The sequence below is a fragment of the Bombina bombina genome, chromosome 5 (genome assembly GCF_027579735.1).
Source record: "Bombina bombina isolate aBomBom1 chromosome 5, aBomBom1.pri, whole genome shotgun sequence".
Taxonomy (NCBI): domain Eukaryota; kingdom Metazoa; phylum Chordata; class Amphibia; order Anura; family Bombinatoridae; genus Bombina; species Bombina bombina.
The window spans coordinates 620384447-620404915 of NC_069503.1; positions in this window are offsets into that span (position 1 = coordinate 620384447).

Genomic DNA, 20469 nt, shown 5'->3' on the forward strand with positions numbered 1-20469 from the left:
GGATCAGGCCTGTGTTCAAACCAGTCACTCCTCCATGGAGTCTTAATTTAGTTTCTCAAAGTTCTTCAAGGGGCTCTGTTTGAGCTTATGCAGTCCATAGATATTGAGTTATCTTGGAAAGTTTAATTTCTTGTTGCTATTTCTTCCGCTCTCAGAATTGCAGTATGACTCTCCTTACCTTATTTTCCATTCAGATAAGGGAGTTTTACGTACTAATTTAGGATTTCTTCCTAAGGAAGTGTCTGATTGGACCATTAATCAAGAGATTGTTGTTCCTTCTTTGTGTCAGTCCTTTTTCTCAAAAAGAACGACTAATGCACAATTTGAACGTGGTGCGTGCATTAAAGTTTTACCTACAGGCGATTAAGGACTTTCGTCAGTCTTCTTCTTTGATTGTGATTTCTCAGGAAATCGTAAGGGACAGAAAGCTTTGGCCACTTCTTTCTTTTTTGCTGAAGAGTATCATACAGTTTGCATAAGACTGCTGGACAGCAGCCTCCCAAGAGGGTTACGGCTCATTCCACGAGGGCTGTTGCTTTCTCATGGGCGTTCAAAAAACAGAATTTATGTTTACCTGATAAATTTCTCTCTCCTATGGTGTATCTGGTCCACGGCTTCATCCTTACTTGTGGGATATTCTCAATCCCTACAGGAAGTGGCAAAGAGAGCACACAGCAAAGCTGTCCATATAGCTCCCCTCAGGCTCCGCCCCCCCCCAGTAATTCGACCGACGGTTAGGAGAAAAAGGAGAACCATAGGGTGCAGTGGTGACTAGTTTACAAAAAATTTAAACCTGACCAAAATGCCAGGGCGGGCCGTGGACCGGATACACCGTAGGAGAAAGAAATTTATCAGGTAAACATAAATTCTGTTTTCTCCTACATTGGTGTATCCGGTCCACGGCTTCATCCTTACTTGTGGGAACCAATACCAAAGCTTTAGGACACGGATGAAGGGAGGGAGCAAGTCAGGTAACCTAAACGGAAGGCACCACTGCTTGCAAAACCTCTCCCCCAAAAATAGCCTCCGAAGAAGCAAAAGTATCGAATTTGTAAAATTTGGCAAACGTATGGAGTGAAGACCAAGTCGCTGCCTTACAAATCTGTTCAACAGAAGCCTCATTCTTGAAAGCCACAGCTCTAGTAGATTGAGCTGTAATTCGTTCAGGAGGCTGCCTTCCAGCAGTCTCATAAGCCAACCGGATGATGCTTTTTAGCCAGAAAGACAGAGAGGTCACAGTCGCCTTTTGACCTCTCCTCTTGCCAGAATAGACGACAAACAAGGACGATGTTTGTCTGAAGTCTTTAGTTGCTTTTAGATAAAACTTTAAAGCACGAACCACATCAAGATTGTGTAACAGACGTTCCTTGTTAGAAACTGGATTAGGACACAGAGAAGGAACAACTATTTCCTGGTTGATATTCTTATTGGAAACCACTTTTGGAAGAAAACCAGGTTTGGTACGTAAAACGACCTTATCTGTATGAAACACCAGATAGGGTGAATTACACTGCAAAGCAGACAATTCAGAAACTCTTCTAGCAGAAGAAATGGCTACTAAAAACAAAACTTTCCAAGATAGTAACTTAATATCTATGGAATGTAGAGGTTCAAACGGAACCCCTTAAAGGACTGAAAGAACTAAATTTAGACTCCATGGAGGAGCCACAGGTCTGTAGACAGGCTTGATTCTGACTAAAGCCTGTACAAACACCTAAATATCTGGCATGGCTGCCAGACGCTTGTGTAACAAAACAGACAGAGCAGATATCTGTCCTTTTAAGGAACTAGCTGATAGACCTTTCTCCAATCCTTCTTGGAGAAAAGATAGTATCCTTGGAATCCTAATCTTACTCCATGAGTAACCCTTGGATTCGCACCAGCAAAGATATTTCTGCCATATCTTATGGTAAAATTTCCTGGTGACAGGCTTTCAAGCCTGGATCAGAGTATCTATAACTGAATCCGAAAACCCACGCTTAGCTAGAATCAAGCATTCAATCTCCAAGCAGTCAGTTGCAGAGAAACTAGGTTTGGATGTTCGAATGGACCTTGAATTAGAAGGTCCTGCCTCAAAGGCAGCTTCCATGGTGGAACCGATGACATATTCACCAGGTCTGCATACCAAGTCCTGCGTGGCCACGCAGGAGCTATCAGAATTACCGAAGCCTTCTCCTGTTTGATCCTGGCTACTAGCCGGGGGAGAAGGGGAAACGTTGGAAAGACATAAGCTAGATTGAACGACCAAGGCATCTACCAATGTCGCCTTGGGATCCCTGGACCTGTAACGTGGAACTTTGGAGTTCTGACGTGACGCCATCAGATCCAGATCTGGAATGCCCCATAGCTGGGTCAGCTGAGCAAAAACCTCCGGGTGGAGTTCCCACTCCCCTGGATGGAAAGTCTGACTCAGATAATCCGCTTCCCAGTTGTCCACTCCTGGGATGTGAATTGCTGATAGATGGCAGGAGTGATCCTCTGTCCATTTGATTATCTTGGATACCTCCCTCATCGCCAGGGAACTCTTTGTTCCCCCCTGATGATTGACGTAAGATACAGTCGTCATGTTGTCCGACTGAAATCTGATGAATTTGGCCTCCGCTAGTTGAGGCCATGCCTGGAGCGCATTGAATATCGCTCTCAATTCCAAAATGTTTATCGGGAGAAGAGATTCTTCCCGAGACCATAGACCCTGAGCCTTCAGGGACTCCCAGACCGCGCCCCAGCCTAAGAGGCTGGCGTCGGTCGTGACAATGATCCACTCCGGTCTTCGGAAACTCATTCCCTGAGACAACCACCAGAGGAGTGAGTCTCTGGTTTTCTGGTCCATCTGAATCTGGGGAGACAAATCAGCATAATCCCCATTCCATTGTTTGAGCATGCACAGTTGCAATGGTAGTAAATGAATTTGAGCAAATGGAATCATGTCCATTGCTGCAACCATAAGTCCTATTACCTCCATGCACTGAGCTATGGAGGGTTGAGGAATGGATTGAAGAGCTCGACAAGTGTTCAAAAGTTTCAACTTCCTGACCTCTGTCAGAAAGATCTTCATTTCTACTGAGTCTATTATTGTTCCCAGGAAGGGAACCCTTGTGAACGGGGACAGAGAACTTTTTTCTATGTTCACCTTCCACCCGTGAGACCTTAGAAAGGCTAGAACAATGTCTGTATGAGCCTTTGCTTTGTGAAAGGACGACGCTTGTACTAAAATGTTGTCTAGGTAAGGTGCTACTGCCTTAGCACCGCTAGAAGGGACCCTAGCCCCTTTGTGAAAATTCTGGGAGCAGTGGCCAATCCGAAGGGAAGAGCCATGAACTGGTAATGCTTGTCCAGAAAGGCAAACCTCAGGAACTGATGGTGATCTTTGTGGATAGGAATATGCAGGTACGCATCCTTTAAGTCCACGGTAGTCATATTTTGACCCTCCTGGATCATTGGTAAAATTGTCCGAATGGTTTCCATTTTGAATGATCTAACTCTGAGGAATTTGTTTAGGATCTTTAAGTCCAGAATTGGCCTGAAAGTTCCTTCCTTTTTGGGAACTACAAACAGGTTTGAGTAAAATCCCAGTCCTTGTTCTGCTGTTGGAACTGGGTGTATCACTCCCATTTTTAAAAGGTCTTCTACGCAATGTAAGAATGCCTGTCTCTTTATCTGGTCTAAAGATAAGCGAGACATGTGGAACCTTCGCCTTGGAGGAAGGTCCTTGAATTCTAGAAGATACCCCTGAGAGACAATTTCTAGTGCCCAGGGGTCCGGAACATCTCTTGCCCAGGCCTGAGCAAAGAGAGAAAGTCTGCCCCCTACTAGATCCGGTCCCGGATCGGGGGCTACCCCTTCATGCTGTCTTGGTAGCAGCAGCAGGCTTTTTGGCCTGTTTACCCTTGTTCCAGCCTTGCAATGGTTTCCATGCTGGTTTGGGCTGGGGTGCATTACACTCTTGCCTAGTGGCTGTAGAGGTAGAAGCCGGTCCATTCCTGAAATTGCGAAAGGAACGAAAATTACTTATTTTTAGCTTTGAAAGGTCTATCCTGTGGGAGGGCATGGCCCTCTCCCCCAGTGATATCTGAAATAATTTCTTTCAACTCTGGCCCGAATAGGGTCTTACCCTTGAAAGGAATATTAAGCAATTTTGTTTTGGACGACATCCGCCGACCACGATTTTAGCCAAAGCGCTCTACGCGCCACTATTGCGAAACCAGAATTTTTCGCTGCTAATTTAGCTAACTGAAAAGCGGCATCTGTAAAGAAAGAATTAGCCAACTTCAGGGCATGAATTCTATCCATAACTTCATCATAAGAAGTCTCCTTCTGGAGCGAGTTTTCTAATTCCTCAAACCAAAAAGCAGCTGCAGTGGTTACAGGAATAATGCAAGAAATTGGTTGAAGAAGAAAACCTTGTTGAACAAAAATTTTCTTAAGTAAACCTAATTTTTTATCCATAGGATCTTTGAAAGCGCAACTGTCTTCTATTGGTATAGTCGTGCGCTTAGCTAGCGTTGAAACTGCCCCCTCTACCTTAGGGACCGTCTGCCACGCGTCCCTTCTAGGGTCAACGATTGGGAACATTTTCTTAAATATAGGAGGGGGGAACAAAGGGTACACCTGGCTTCTCCCACTCCTTAGTCATGATATCCGCCACCCTCTTAGGTATCGGAAACGCATCAGTGTGTACTGGGACCTCTAAGAATTTGTCCATTTTACACAATTTTTCTGGGATCACCAAAGGATCACAATCAAGTGTAGCTAGGACCTCCTTAAGTAGGGCGTGGAGGTGTTCTAGCTTAAATTTAAATGCTATGGTATCAGGCTCTGCCTGCTGAGAAACTTTTCCTGTGTCAGAAATTTCTCCCTCAGACAGGCCCTCCCTCACCGCCAAGTCAGATTGATGTGAGGGCACTACAGATAAACTATCCTCTGCGTCTGCTTGCTCATTTTCAGTGTTTAAAACTGAGCAGTCACGCTTCCTAGGAAAAGCTGGCAGTTTGGATAAAAATGCTGAGAGAGAATTATCCATTACTGCCGCTAACTGTTGCATAGTAATTGGTGCGCTAGATGTACTGGGAATCGCTTGCGTGGGCATAGCTGGTGTTGACACAGAAGGAGAGGATAGCGAGCTATCTTCACTACCTTCAGCTAAAGAATCATCTTGGGCTAATATCTTTAAGTGTGATTGTACGGTCCTTAAGCTGTTTGGACGCTATGGCACACTTCACACATAAATTTAATGGGGGAACCACCTTGGCCTTTGAACATACAGAACATAAGCTATCTGAAGGTTCAGACATGTTTGACAGACTTAAACAGAACTTCAATGCAAGAACAATAATTTGACAAAAACGTTACTGTCTCTTTAAATAATAAAAGTGCACACTTTATTACAGAAACATCAAAAAACCATCAAATAAACATCCGATTTTAATGAAATTTTCCCCAGTGTCTTAATGCTTTGAAAAGATTGCACACAAATTTTCAGACCAATTAACCCCTTAATGCCCAAACCAGAGCCAATAACAGTTATTAACCGGTTAACACACTACAGTACTATGCCACAGCTTCTCACTGTGGCCTTTACCTTCCTTAGGGATTATTTTAGTAGGAAATAAGCCTCTCTGGAGTCTTTTCTGATGCCTCTGGACTCCCCACGTGAAGCTGCATGAACTGCCTAGGCAAAACAACTGCGCAATTGAGGCGCGAAAATGAGGCCTCCTCCCTCTTCATTCCAGAGTGGAGGGGCCTTTCTGACAAGATTAGGTGTCCAAATAAGTGCCAGGCGCAAATTAAACCCCAAAAAAGTGTTTTAAAGTCTGAAAAAACACCTTAATTATAGTGAAAAACATACTCAAAAGCAATCGATTTTAAGCCCACAATAGTGTCAACCAGAATAGAGCCCTTAATATAAGCCATCATATTTTATACAGAGTCTAAGAAAAATGGCTTACCTATCCCAGAGGGAATTTCTGACAGTCTTCTAGCATTACATGGTCTTTTTAGAAAAATGACTGATCATACCTGAAGCAGTTAAGCCTGCAAACTGTTCCCCCCAACTGATGTTCTCTGGTTTCAACAGTCCTGCATGGGAACAGCAATGGATTTTAGTTACTGGTGCTAAAATCATATTCCTCTTAGCAGAAATCTTCATCACTTTCTGCTGCAGAGTAAATAGTACAAGCCGGCACTATTTTAAAATAAACTCTTGATAGAAGAAATAAAAAAACTACAACTAACACCATATACTCTTTACCACCCCCGTGGAGATGCTACTAGTTAGAGCGGCAAAGAGAATGACTGGGGGGCGGAGCTATATGGACAGCTCTGCTGTGTGCTCTCTTTGCCACTTCCTGTAGGGATTGAGAATATCCCACAAGTAAGGATGAAGCCGTGGACCGGATACACCAATGTAGGAGAAATAGCTACCAAAAACAGAACTTTCCAAGATAAAAGTTTGATATCTATGGAATGAAGAGGTTCAAACGGAAACCCCTTGAAGAACCTTAAGAACCAAATTTAAGCTCCATGAGGGAGCAACAGGTTTAAACACAGGCTTGATTCTAACCAATGCCTGACAAAATGCCTGAACGTCTGGAACATCTGCCAGACGCTTGTGCAAAAGAATAGACAGAGCAGAAATCTGTCCTTTTAAGGAACTTTTTCCAAACCATCTTGGAGAAAAGATAATATCCTGAGAATCCTAACCCTTGGATTCACACCAATAAAGATATGTACGCCATATTTTATGGTAAATTTTCCTGGTGACAGGCTTTCATGCCTGTATTAAGGTATCAATGACTGACTCGGAGAAGCCACGCTTTGATAAAATCAAGCGTTCAATCTCCAGGCAGTCAGTCTCAGAGAAATTAGATTTGGATGGTTGAAAGGACCCTAAAGTATAAGGTCCTGTCTCAGAGGCAGAGTCCATGGTGGAAAGGATGACATGTCCACCAGATCTGCATACCAGGTCCTGCGTGGCCACGCAGGCGCTATCAAAATCACTGATGCTCTCTCCTGCTTGACCTTGGCAATCAGTCGAGGGAGCAGAGGAAATGGTGGAAACACATAAGCCAGGTTGAAAGACCAGGGCGCTGCTAGAGCATCTATTAGCGTCGCCTTGGGATCCCTGGACCTGGATCCGTAACAAGGAAGCTTGGCGTTCTGGCGAGACGCCATGAGATCCAGTTCTAGTTTGCCCCAACGATGAATCAATTGTGCAAACACCTCCGGATGGAGTTCCCACTCTCCCGGATGAAAAGTCTGACGACTTAAAAAATCCGCCTCCCAGTTCTCTACACCTGGGATATGGATAGCTGATAGGTGGCAAGAGTGAGTCTTTGCCCAGCGAATTATCTTTGAGACTTCTAACATCGCTAGGGAACTTCTTGTTCCCCCTTGATGGTTGATGTAAGCCACAGTCGTGATGTTGTCTGACAGAAATCTGATGTACCTCAGAGATGCTGAGGCCAAGCCTGAAGAGCATTGAATATCGCTCTTCCAGAATATTTATTGGAAGGAGTGTCTCCTCCTGAGTCCACAATCCCTGAGCCTTCAGAGAGTTCCAGACTGCACCCCAACCTAAAAGGCTGGCATCTGTTGTTACAATTGTCCAATCTGGCCTGCAAAAGGTCATACCTTTGGACAGATGGACCCGAGATAGCCACCAGAGAAGAGAATCCCTGGTCTCTTGATCCAGATTTAGTAGAGGGGACAAATCTGTGTAATCCCCGTTCCACTGACTGAGCATGCATAGTTGCAGCGGTCTGAGATGTAGGCGTGCAAACGGCACTATGTCCATTGCCGCTAACATTAAGCCGATGCACTTCCATGCACTGAGCCACCGAAAGGTGCGGAATGGAATGAAGAACACGGCAGGAATTTAGAAGCTTTGATAACCTGGACTCCGTCAGGTAAATTTTCATTTCTACAGAATCTATCAGAGTCCCTAGAAAGGAAACTCTTGTGAGTGGAGATAGAGAACTCTTTTCCTCGTTCACTTTCCACCCATGCGATCTCAGAAATGCCAGTACTACGTCCGTATGAGACTTGGCAATTTGGAAGTTTGACGCCTGAATCAGGATGTCGTCTAAATAAGGGGCCACTGCTATGCCCCGCGGCCTTAGGACCGCCAGAAGCGACCCTAGAACCTTCGTAAAGATTCTTGGGGCTGTAGCTAATCCAAAGGGAAGAGCTACAAACTGGTAATGCCTGTCTAGAAAGGCAAACCTGAGAAACCGATGATGATCTTTGTTATCGGAATGTGAAGATAAGCATCCTTTAAATCCACTGTAGTCATATATTGACCCTCCTGGATCATAGGTAGGATGGTACGAATAGTTTCATCTTGAATGATGGAACTCTGAGGAATTTGTTTAAGATCTTTAGATCCAAAATTGGTCTGAAGGTTCCCTCTTTTTTGGGAACCACAAACAGATTTGAGTAAAAACCCTGTCCCTGTTCCTCCTTTGGAACTGGATGGATCACTCCCATAACTAGGAGGTCTCGTACACAGTGTAAGAATGCCTCTCTATCTGGTTTGCAGATAATTGTGAAAGGTGAAATCTCCCTTTTGGGGGGGAAGCTTTGAAGTCCAGAAGATATCCCTGGGATATAATTTCCAACACCCAGGGATCCTGGACATCTCTTGCCCACGCCTGGGCGAAGAGCGAAAGTCTGCCCCCTACTAGATCCGTTACCAGATAGTGGGCCATTCCTTCATGCTGTCTTAGAGGCAGCAGCAGGCTTTTTGGCCTGCTTACCTTTGTCCCAGGTCTGGTTTGGTCTCCAGACCGTCTTGGACTGAGCAAAAGTTCCCTCTTGTTTGCATTAGAGGAAGTTGATGCCGTACTTGCCTTGAAGTTTCGAAAGGCACGAAAATTAGACTGTTTGGCCCTCGTTTGGCCCTTGATTTGGACCTGTCCTGAGGAAGGGCATGACCTTTTCCTCCAGTGATATCAGCAATAATCTCCTTCAAACCAGGCCCGAATAGGGTCTGCCCCTTGAAGGGAATGTTAAGCAGCTTAGATTTTGAAGTCACGTCAGCTGACCATGATTTAAGCCATAGCGCCCTGCGCGCCTGTATAGCAAAACCAGAATTCTTAGCCATTAGTTTAGTCAAATGAACAATGGCATCAGAAAACAAAGGAATTGGCTAGCTTAAGTGCTCTAAGGTTGCCAAGTATGTCATCCAATGGAGTCGCTACCTGTAAAGCCTCTTCCAGAGACTCAAACCAGAACCCCGCAGCAGCAGTGACAGGAGCAATGCATGCAAGGGGCTGTAGGATAAAACCTTATTGAATAAACATTTTCTTAAGGTAACCTAATTTTTTATCCATTGGATCTAAAAAAGCACAACTGTCCTCGACAGGGATAGTAGTACGCTTTGCTAAACTAGAAAATGCTCACTCCACCTTAGGAACTGTCTGTCATAAGTCCCGTGTGGTGGCGTCTATTGGAAACATTTTTTTAAAAATAGGAGGGGAAGAGAACGTCACACGTCTATCCCATTCCTTATTAATAATTTCTGTAAACCTTTTAGGTATTGGAAAAACATCAGTACACACCGGCACTGCATAGTATTTATCCAGTCTACACAATTTCTCTGGCACTGCAATTGTATCTCAGTCATTCAGAGCAGCTAAAACATCCCTGAGAAACACGCGGAGGTGTTCAAGCTTAAATTTAAATGTAGAAATATCAGAATCAGGTTGCATCATCTTTCCTGAGTCAGAAACATCACCCACAGACTGAAGCTCTCCTTCCTCAGCTTCTGCATATTGTGAGGCAGTATCAGACATGGCTCTGAAAGCGTCAGTATGCTCTGCATTTCGTCTAACCCCAGAGCTATCTCGCTTACCTCTAAATTCAGGTAGTCTGGCAAATACCGCCGACAGTGTATTATCCATGACTGCCGCCATGTCTTGTAAAGTAATCGCTATGGGCGCCCTAGATGTACTTGGCGACATTTTAACGTGAGTCCCTTGAGCGGGAGTCAAAGGATCTGACACGTGGGGAGAGTTAGTCGGCATAACTTCCCCCTCATCAGATTCCTCTGGTGATTAAGCAATAAAGATCATATTCTGTCTTTAAAAAATTTAAGTGAAATCAGTACATTTGGTACACATTTTAAGAGGGGGTTCCACCATGGCTTTTAAACATAATGAACAAGGAGCTTCCTCTATGTCAGACATGTTTGTACAGACTAGCAATGAGACTAGCAAGCTTGGAAAACACTTTAAAATCAAGTTAACAAGCAAATATAAAAACCGGTACTGTGCCTTTAAGAGAAACAAATTGTCAAAATTTGAAAAACAGTGAAAAAAGGCAGTAAATCAAACGAAATTTTTACATTGTATGTAATAAGTTAACAGAGCATTGCACCCACTTGCAAATGGATGATTAACCCCTTAATTCAAAAAACGGATCAAAAAAACGATAGACGTTTTTTAACAGACACAACAAACTGCCTAAGCCTGCTGTGGCCCTACCTTCCCCAATAAACGACTTTGGAAAGCCTTTGAGCCCTTTAGAGATGTTCTATAGCATACAGGGGACTCCTGAGGGAAGCTGGATGTCACAGTTTGTAATTTTAACTGCAACAACTAACTTTTATACTACAACAGTGGAAAGCCTCAGGAAACTGTTTCTAGGCAAAATTTAAGCCAGCCATGTGGAAAAAACTAGGCCCCAATAAAGTTTTATCACCAATGCATATATAAAAACGATTAAACATGCCAGCAAACGTTTTATATTGCAATTTTATAAGGGTATTACCCCTGAGAGTAAGCATGATACCAGTCACTATTAAATCACTGTATTCAGGCTTAACTTACATTAATCCGGTATCAGCAGCATTTTCTAGCATTTTGCATTTCTAGAAAAAATTGTAACTGCACATACCTCATAGCAGAGTAACCTGCACGCCATTCTCCCGCTGAAGTTACCTCTCTCCTCAGACATATGTGAGAACAGCAATGGATCTTAGTTACAACCTGCTAAGATCATAGAAAACTCAGGCAGATTCTTCTTCTATTTACTGCCTGGGATAAAATAGTACAACTCCGGTACCATTTAAAATAACAAACTTTTGATTGAAGATAAAAAAAAAAAAAACAAAAAAAAAAACTATTTTTCACCACTCTCTCTTACTACCTCCATTCGTGTTGAGAGTTGCAAGAGAATGACTGGATATGGCAGTTAGGGGAGGAGCTATATAACAGCTCTGCTGTGGGTGTCCTCTTGCAACTTCCTGTTGGGAATGAGAATATCCCACAAGTAATGGATGATCCGTGGACTGGATACACCTTACAAGAGAAATTATGTTTTCTTTCATGTAATTAGCAAGAGTCCATGAGCTAGTGACGTATGGGATAGCAGATACCCAAGATGTGGAACTTCCACGCAAGAGTCACTAGAGAGGGAGGGATAAAATAAAGACAGCCAATTCCGCTGAAAAAACATAATTTATGTAAGAACTTACCTGATAAATTCATTTCTTTCATATTAGCAAGAGTCCATGAGCTAGTGACGTATGGGATATACATTCCCACCAGGAGGGGCAAAGTTTCCCAAACCTTAAAATGCCTATAAATACACCCCTCACCACACCCACAATTCAGTTTAACGAATAGCCAAGAAGTGGGGTGATAAAAAAGTGCGAAAGCATATAAAATAAGGAATTGGAATAATTGTGCTTTATACAAAAAAATCATAACCACCACAAAAAGGGTGGGCCTCATGGACTCTTGCTAATATGAAAGAAATTAATTTATCAGGTAAGTTCTTAAATAAATTATGTTTTCTTTCATGTAATTAGCAAGAGTCCATGAGCTAGTGACGTATGGGATAATGATTACCCAAGATGTGGATCTTTCCACACAAGAGTCACTAGAGAGGGAGGGATAAAATAAAGACAGCCAATTCCTGCTGAAAATAATCCACACCCAAAATAAAGTTTAATGAAAAACATAAACAGAAGATTCAGACTGAAACCGCTGCCTGAAATACTTTTCTACCAAAAACTGCTTCAGAAGAAGAAAATACATCAAAATGGTAGAATTTAGTAAAAGTATGCAAAGAGGACCAAGTTGCAGCTTTGCAAATCTGATCAACCAAAGCTTCATTCCTAAACGCCCAGGAAGTAGAAACTGACCTGGTAGAATGAGCTGTAATCCTCTGAGGCGGAGTTTTACCCGACTCAACATAGGCAAGATGAATTAAAGATTTCAACCAAGATGCCAAAGAAATGGCAGAAGCTTTCTGGCCTTTTCTAGAACCGGAAAAGATAACAAATAGACTAGAAGTCTTTCGAAAAGACTTAGTAGCTTCAACATAATATTTCAAAGCTCTAACAACATCCAAAGAATGCAATGCTTTCTCCTTAGAATTCTTAGGATTAGGACATAATGAAGGAACCACAATTTCTCTACTAATGTTGTTGGAATTCACAACTTTAGGTAAAAATTCAAAAGAAGTTCGCAACACCGCCTTATCCTGATGAAAAATCAGAAAAGGAGACTCACAAGAAAGAGCAGATAAATCATAAACTCTTCTGGCAGAAGAGATGGCCAAAAGGAACAAAACTTTCCAAGAAAGTAATTTAATGACCAATGAATGCATAGGTTCAAAGGGAGGAGCTTGAAGAGCTCCCAGAACCAAATTCAAACTCCAAGGAGGAGAAATTGACTTAATGACAGGTTTTATACGAACCAAAGCTTGTACAAAACAATGAATATCAGGAAGAATAGCAATCTTTCTGTGAAAAAGAACAGAAAGAGCAGAGATTTGTCCTTTCAAGGAACTTGCAGACAAACCCTTATCTAAACCATCCTGAAGAAACTGTAAAATTCTCGGTATACTAAAAGAATGCCAAGAAAAATGATGAGAAAGACACCAAAAAATATAAGTCTTCCAGACTCTATAATATATCTCTCTAGAAACAGATTTACGAGCCTGTAACATAGTATTAATCACAGTCAGAGAAACCTCTTTGACCAAGAATCAAGCGTTCAATCTCCATACCTTTAAATTTAAGGATTTCAGATCCTGATGGAAAAAAGGACCTTGTGACAGAAGGTCTGGTCTAACGGAAGAGTCCACGGTTGGCAAGAGGCCATCCGGACAAGATCCGCATACCAAACCTGTGAGACCATGCCGGAGCTACCAGCAGAACAAACGAGCATTCCTTCAGAATCTTGGAGATTACTCTTTGAAGAAGAACTAGAGGCGGAAAGATATAGGCAGGATGATACTTCCAAGGAAGTGATGATGCATCCACTGCCTCCGCCTGAGGATCCCGGGATCTGGACAGATATCTGGGAAGTTTCTTGTTTAGATGAGACGCCATCAGATCTATTTCTGGAAGTTCCCACATTTGAACAACCTGAAGAAATACCTCTGGGTGAAGAGACCATTCGCCCGGATGCAACGTTTGGCGACTGAGATAATCCGCTTCCCAATTGTCTACACCTGGGATATGAACCGCAGAGATTAGACAGGAGCTGGATTCCGCCCAAACCAAAAAATTTGAGATACTTCTTTCATAGCCAGAGGACTGTGAGTCCCTCCTTGATGATTGATGTATGCCACAGTTGTGACATTGTCTGTCTGAAAACAAAATGAACGATTCTCTCTACAGAAGAGGCCAAAACTGAAGAGCTCTGAAAATTGCACGGAGTTCCAAAATATTGATCGGTAATCTCACCTCCTGAGATTCCCAAACTCCTTGTGCCTTCAGAGATCCCCACACAGCTCCCCAACCTGTGAGACTTGCATCTGTTGAAATTACAGTCCAGGTCGGAAGCACAAAAGAAGCCCCCTGAATTAAACGATGGTGATCTGTCCACCACGTTAGAGAGTGTCGAACAATCTGTTTTAAAGATATAAATTGAGATATCTTTGTGTAATCCTTGCACCATTGATTCAGCATACAGAGCTGAAGAGGTCGCATGTGAAAACGAGCAAAGGGGATTGCGTCCGATGCAGCAGTCATAAGACCTAGAATTTCCATGCATAAGGTTACCAAAGGGAATGATTGTGACTGAAGGTTTCGACAAGCTGAAAACAATTTTAGACGTCTCTTGTCTGTTAAAGACAGAGTCATGGACACTGAATCTATCTGGAAACCCAGAAAGGTTACCCTTGACTGAGGAATCAATGAACTTTTTGGTAAATTGATCCTCCAACCATGATCTTGAAGAAACAACACAAGTCGAATCGCATGAGATTCTTCGAATGAGAAGACTGAGCAAATACCAAGATAATCGTCCAAATAAGGAAATACCAAAACCCTGTTCTCTGAATACAGAAAGAAGGGCACCGAGAATCTTTGAAAAAAAATTCTTGGAACCGAGGCTAGGCCAAACGGTAGAGCCACAAAACTGGTAATGCTTGTCTAAAAAGAGAATCTCAGACACTAAAAGTGAACTGGATGAATCGGAATATGCAGATACACATCCTGTAAATCTATTGTAGACATATAATGCCCTTGCTAAACAAAAGGCAGAATAGTCCTACAGTAACCATCTTGAATGTTGGTATCCTTACATAACGATTCAATATTGATAGATCCGGAACTGGTCTGAAGGAATTGACCTTCTTTGGTACAATGAAGAGATAAAATAAAACCCTAGCCCCTGTTCCAGAACTGGAACTGGCATAATTACTCCAGCCAACTCTAGATCTGAAATACATTTCAGAAATGCTGAGCCTTGCTGTGTTAACTGGGACACGGGAAATAAAAAAATCTCTTAGCAGGAGGCCTTAACTGAAGCCAATTCTGTACCTTTCTGAAACAATGTTCTGAAACCAGAGATTGAGAACGGAATTGATCCAAATTCCTTTGAAGAAAACGTAATCTGCCCCATACCAGCTGAACTGGAAAAAGGGCCGCACCTTCATGGGTACTTAGGAGCTGACTATAGGTTTCTATAAGGCTTGGATATATTCCAAACTGGAAATAGTTTCCAAACTGATACCGCTCCTGAGGATGAAGGATCAGGCTTTTGTTCCTTATCATGAGAAAAAGAACGAAAAAATGATTATTACCCTGGAAAGAAAGGGAAAGCAAAGTTGACTTAGAAGACATATCAGCATTCCAAGTTTAATCCATAAAGCTTTTCTAGCAAAAATAGCTAGAGACATATACCTGACATCAACTCTAATGATATCAAAAGATGGTATCACCAATAAAATTATTAGCATGTTATAGAATAATAATAATGCTATAAAATTATGATCTGTTACTTGTTGCGTTAAAACTTCTAACCAAAAAGTTGAAGCTGCAGCAACATCCGGTAAAAATATAGCAGGTCTAAGAAGATTACCTGAACATAAGTAAACTTTTCTTAGAAAGGATTCAATTTTCTTATCTAAAGGATCCTTAAATTTAGTACTATCTGCCGTAGGAATAGTAGTACATTTTAACAGGAATAGAGACAGCCCCAAACCTTAGGGATTTTGTCCCAAAAAACTCTAATCTGTCAGATGGCACAGGATATAATTGCTTAAACGTTTAGAAGGAGTAAAAGAATTACCCAAATTATTCCATTCCCTGGAAATTACTTCAGAAAAAGCATCAGGGAGATTAAACACTTCTGGAATAACTACAGGAGATTTAAAAACCCTATTTAAACGTTTAGATTTAGTATCAAGAGGACCAGAATCCTCTATATCTAAAGCAATTAATACTTCTTTAAATAAAGAACGAATAAATTCCATCTTGAACAAATACAAAGATTTATCAGCATCAACCTCTGAGACAGAAACCTCTGAACCAGAAGAACCATTATCAGTATCAGAATGATGATGTTCATTTAAAAATTCATCTGAAAAAAAGAGAAGTTTTAAAAGATTTTTATGTAAACTAGAAGGAGAAATAACAGACATAGCCTTCTAAATGGATTTAAAAAATAAAATCTCTTATGTTTAACAGGAACACTCTGAAAATTAGATGTTGACGGAACAGCAACAGGTAATATAACAGTACTAAAGGAAATTTTATCTGCATTAATAAGTTTGTCATGACATGCAATACAAACAACAGCTGGAGAAACAGATACCAAAAATTTATAGCAGATACACTTAGCTTGGTAGCTCCAGCCCCGGGCAGTGATTTTCCTGAAGTATCTTCTGACTCAGTTGCAACGTGGAACATCTTGCAATATGTAATAGAAAAAACAACATATAAAGCAAATTGAACAAAATCCTTAAATGACAGTTTCAGGAATGGGAAAAAAATGCCAGTGAACAAGCTTCTAGCAACCAGAAGCAATAAATAATGAGACTTAAATAATGTGGAGACAAAAGCGACGCCCATATTTTTTTAGCGCCAAACAAGACGCCCACATTATTTGGCGCCTAAATGCTTTTGGCGCCAAAAATGACGCCACATCTGGAACGCCGACATTTTTGGCGCAAAATAACGTCAAAAAAATGACGCAACTTCCGGCGACACGTATGACGCCGGAAACGGAAAAGAATTTTTGCGCCAATAAAGTCCGCGCCAAGAATGACGCAATAAACTGAAGCATTTTCAGCCCCCGCGAGCCTAACAGCCCACAGGGAAAAAGAGTCAAATTTTTGACGGTAAGAAAAAATGATTAATTCAAATGCATTATCCCAAATATGAAACTGACTGTCTGAAAAATAAGGAAAGTTGAACATTCTGAGTCAAGGCAAATAAATGTTTGAATACATATATTTAGAACTTTATAAACAAAGTGCCCAACCATAGCTTAGAGTGTCACAGAAAATAAGATTTACTTACCCCAGGACACTCATCTACATGTTTGTAGAAAGCCAAACCAGTACTGAAACGAGAATCAGCAGAGGTAATGGTATATATATATAAGAGTATATTGTCGATCTGAAAAGGGAGGTAAGAGATGAATCTCTACGACCGATAACAGAGAACCTATGAAATAGACCCCGTAGAAGGAGATCACTGTATTCAAATAGGCAATACTCTCCTCACATCCCTCTGACATTCACTGCACGCTGAGAGGAAAACCGGGCTCCAACTTGCTGCGGAGCGCATATCAACGTAGAATCTAGCACAAACTTACTTCACCACCTCCATCGGAGGCAAAGTTTGTAAAACTGAATTGTGGGTGTGGTGAGGGGTGTATTTATAGGCATTTTAAGGTTTGGGAAACTTTGCCCCTCCTGGTGGGAATGTATATCCCATACGTCACTAGCTCATGGACTCTTGCTAATTACATGAAAGAAATTAATCCACTACCCAAATCAAAAGTTTCAAATTCTATAATGAAAAAACTGAAATTATAAGCAGAAGAATCAAACTGAAACAGCTGCCTGAAGTACCATTCTACCAAAACTGCTTCTAAAGAAGAGAAAACATCAAAATGGTAGAATTTAGTAAAAGTATGCAAAGAAGACCAAGTCATTGCTTTGCAAATCTGATCAACAGAAGCTTCATTCTTAAAAAGCCCAGGAAGTAGAAACTGACCTAGTAGAATGAGCCGTAATCTTCTGAGGCGGGAATCAACCCGACTCCAAATAAGCATGATGAATCAAAAGTTTAACCAAGATGCCAAAGAAATGGCAGAAGCTTTTTGACCTTCCTAAAATCAGAAAAGATAATAGACTAGAAGTCTGTCTGAAATCTGAGTAGCTTCAACATAGGATTTCAAAAACGCTTACCATATCCAAAAAATGTAAGAATCTTACCAAAGAAGTCTTAGGATTAGGACACAAGGAAAAGACAATTCCTCCACTAATGTTGTTAGAATGCACAACTTTAGGTGAAAATTGAAATGAGGACAGCCAAAACCACCTTATCCTGATGAAAAATCAGAACAAGGAGATTCACAAGAAAGAACAGATAATTCAAAAACTGTTCTAGCTGAAGAGATGTCCAAAAAGAACAATACTTTCCATGAAAGTAATTAATGTCCAAAGAAAGCATATGCTCACACAGAAGAGCCTGTAAAGCCTTCATAATCAAATTAAAACTGCAAAGAGGAGAAATTGGCTTAAATGACAGGTTTGATACGAACCAAAGCCTGAACAAAACAATGAATATCAAAAAGATTTAGCAATTCTTACTGTGAAACAGCACAGGAAAAGCAGAGATTCGTCCTTTCAAGGAACATGCAGTCAAAATCTTATGAAGAAACTAAAAAATCCTAGGAATTCTAAAAGAATGCCAAGAGAATTCATAAGAAAAACATCAGATTTACGAGCCTGCAATATAGTATTAAATACTGAGTCAGAGAAAAAACTATGACTAAGTACTAAGCGTTAAATTTTCATACCATCAAATTAATAATTTGAATTCCTGATGAAAAAAACAAAAAAGTTAAGATATAAGGTATGGCCTTAATGGAAGTAACCAAGATTGGCAACTGGACATCCGAACAAGAACCATATACTGAAACCTGTGTGGCCACGCTAGAGCCACCAGTCACACCAAAGATTGCTCTCTGAAGATTTTGAAAATCATTCTTAAAAGAAGAACCAGAGATGATATCCCGTACGTCACTAGCTCATGGACTCTTGCTAATTACATGAAAGAAAGCATGCTCTATCTGAATCACGAAAGAAAAAATTTGAGTTCAGTGTCCCTTTAAGACCGCTGCCTCTTATGTTTCTGGCGAGCCTGAAGGCTCGCACAGAGACAGGGGCATCAAGGGCCATTTGGCCCTTGATAAAATGGCCCCCCCAAGCCTGAAGGGCCCTGAAGAGTTCACAGAGTTCCAAAACATTGATTGTTAACCTCACCTCTCGAAGATTCCAAAATCCTTGTGCTGTCAGAGACCACGAGACAGTTCCCCAACCTGAAAGACGCATCTGTAGTAATCACAGACAAGGAAGGACGAGCAACAAAAAAAGCCTCCTGAATAATAGACTGGGAGTTCAGCCACCAAGTCAGGGATAGGTGCGTACTGGGATCTAAAAATATCATTTCCGATATCTGAAAATAATCCTTGCACCATTGGCGCAGCATAAAAAGCTGAAGAGGCCTCATGTGAAATCAAGCAAATTGAATTGCATCCGAAGCTGCAATCATGAGGCCAAGTATTTAAATACATAGAGCCACTGAAGGGAATGAGAGATACTCAAGGTCCAGACAAGCTGATATCAATTTTATTCATCTCTGATCTGTCAAGGAAAGGGTCATGGACACTGAATCTATCTGGAAAACCAAAAAGGTGACCTTTGAGGAATCGAGGAACTCTTGGAAGAACAACCACAACAACAGTTTTGCGTGAAATTCTGCTAAATGAAAAAAGACTGAGCTAGTACCAAGATATCGTCCAGGTAAGGAAATACTGCAATACTCTGAGCTCTGATTACAGCTAAAAGGGCACTTAAAGGGATAGTAAACACTAAAAATGTTATGGTTTAAAAAGATAGATAATCCCTTTACCATTCCCCAGTTTTCCATAAACACTGTTACAGAAATACAAGGTAATTAGAGGTAAAAAGTATATCTTGCATTTCAGACAATTAGTGCCGACTCAAATAACTTCACATGCGCCAGCAGTGTTATTGAAAGATTATAATATGTATAAAAATGGTGTCACTATATTTACTGAGAGGATAGTGTGTCCTGACTATTTTAACACCAGGCATGATGTAATGCTGACCTAGTCAGTAAGCAAGCATATAATATAGATAGATATCTGGGAGAGACTAAGTTACAGAAGCTTACAATAACTCCCAATACCTTGTTTGAAACGTTGCCAAGATTGTTTTGTCAGCAATTTAAAGGGAATATAACGTAGTATGAGAAGTAGGGTATTCTAGAAGACAAAATATCAGGGTACGCTCCATGACTCTAGGCCTCCCACAGGTGAACAAACTGGGTAGTATCATTCTATTTTACTATTTCTCTTATGTTTTGTCTGTGTTTTAACCTTGTAAGCAATACGCTAATCTTGTTAATCTTGTATACCTTTCTTTAATAAATGTGTGACTGATTATTATGAAGGAAAGTATCGTTATCGATTCTTGGAGGGTTTTGCAGAAATGCGAAAGATGCATTGTAAATCCGTTTGCACAAGGCTCATTGAGATATTTTGTGTGTGAATAGCTTTTTGCAATAGTATCCTTTTGTGTTTAAGTGCATATACATACAATATCTATATGAAACACATGAACTAACACCCTCTAGCTGTGAAAAAATGTCAGGCATTCAGATGAGAGGCAGCCATCAAGGGCTTAGAAATTAGCATGAGCCTACCTAGGTTTAGCTTTCAACCATTGGGCAGGCTTCCGATGCTCTGCCTGTTTGCCGAGTGACTTAACCCCTATAAAAAGTAAAAAAACAAAAAAAACATAATTTATGTAAGAACTTACCTGATAAATTCATTTCTTTCATATTAGCAAGAGTCCATGAGCTAGTGACGTATGGGATATACATTCCTACCAGGAGGGGCAAAGTTTCCCAAACCTCAAAATGCCTATAAATACACCCCTCACCACACCCACAAATCAGTTTAACGCATAGCC